The sequence below is a fragment of the Mustela nigripes genome, chromosome X (assembly GCF_022355385.1).
Source record: "Mustela nigripes isolate SB6536 chromosome X, MUSNIG.SB6536, whole genome shotgun sequence".
NCBI lineage: Eukaryota > Metazoa > Chordata > Mammalia > Carnivora > Mustelidae > Mustela > Mustela nigripes.
Window position 1 is genome coordinate 76,318,345 of NC_081575.1, and position 1,986 is coordinate 76,320,330.

The following is a 1,986-nucleotide window of genomic DNA, read 5'->3' on the forward strand; positions in this document are numbered from 1 at the left end:
TATGCAAAGGGAATAAGCATCAAAATCCAGGAGGTGCAGAGAACTCCCCTCAAAATGAAAGAGAATAGGTCTATACCCCGTCAACTGATAGTAAAATTTAAAGTCTTAGCAACAAAGAGAAAATCCTGAAAGCAGCCCGGGAAAAGAAGTCTGTAACATACAATGGTAAAAATATTAGACTGGCAGCAGACTTATCCACGGAGACCTGGCAGGCCATAAGAACTGGCATGATATCTTTAGAGCACTAAATGAGAAAAACATGAAGCCAAGATTACTATATCCAGCTAGGCTATCATTGAAAATAGAAGAAGAGATAAAAAATTTCCAGGACAAACAAAAGCTAAAAGAATTTGTAAACACCAAACCAGCTCTACAGGAAATACAGAAAGGGGTCCTCTAAGCAAAGAGAGAGCCCAGAAGTAGTAGGTCAGAAAAGAACAGAGACAATATACAGTAACAATCACCTTAAGGCCATACAATGGCACTAAATTCATATCTCTCAATAGTTACCCTGAATGTTAATGGGCTAAATGCCCCAATCAAAAGACACAGGGTATCAGAATGGATAAAAAACAAAACCCATCAATATGTTGTCTATAAGAAACTCATTTTAAGCCCGAAGACACCTCCAGATTTAAAGTGAGGGGGTGGAAAAGAATTTACCATGCTAATGGACATCAGAAGAAAGCTGAGGTGGCAATCCTTATATCAGATCAATTCGATTTTAAGCCAGAGACTATAATAAGAGATGAGGAAGGACACTATATCATACTCAATGGGTCTGTCCAACAAGAAGATTTAACAATTTTAAATATCTATGCTACTAAAGTGGGAGCAGCCAACTATATGAACCAATTAATAACAAAATCAAATAAACACATCACCAATAATACATTAACAGTAGGGGACTTTAACACTCCCCTCAGTGAAATGGACAGATCATCCAAGCAAAAGATCAGGGAAATAAAGGCCTTAAATGACACACTGGACCGGATGGACATCACAGATATATTCAGAACATTCCATCCCAAAGCAACAGAATACACATTTCTTCTCTAGTGCACATGGAAGATTCTCCAGAATAGATCACATCCTCGTTCCTAAATCAGATCTCAAACAGTATCAAAAGATTGGGATCATTCCCTGCATATTTTCAGACCACAATGCTCTGAAGCTAGAACTCAATCACAAGAGGACATTTGGAAAGAACACAAATACATGGAGACTAAACAGCATTCTTCTAAAGAATGAATGGGTCAACCAGGAAATTAAACAAGAATTGAAAAAATTCATGGAAACAAATGTTAATGAAAACACAACGGTTCAAAATCTGTGGGACACAGCAAAGGCAGTCCTGAGAGGAAAATATATAGCAGTACAAGCCTTTCTCAAGAAACAAGAAAAGTCTCAAATACACAACCTAACCCTACACCTAAAGGAGCTGGAGAAAGAACAAGAAAGAAAGCCTAAACCCAGCAGGAGAAGAGAAATAATAAAGATCAGAGCAGAAATCAATGAAATAGAAACAAATAAAAAAAAAGAATAGAACAAATCAATGGAATTAGGAGCTGGTTCTTTGAAATAATTAACAAGATTGATAAATCCCTGGCCAGACTTATCAAAAAGAAAAGAGAAAAGACCCAAATATATAAAATCATGCTGAATGAGGAGAGATCACAACTAATACCAAAGAAATACACACAATCATAAGAACATACAATGAGCAACTCTATGCAAACAAATTTGACAATCTGGAAGAAATGGATGCATTCCTAGAGACATATAAACTACCTCAACTGAACCAGGAAGAAATACAAAACTTGAGCAGACCCATAACCAGTAGGGAGATTGAAACAGTCATCAAAAATATCCAAGCAAACAAAAGCCCAGGGCCAGACGGCTTCCCAGGGGAATTCTACCAAACATTTAAAGAAGAACTAATTCCTATTCTCCTGAAACTGTTCCAAAAAATAGAAATGGAAGGTA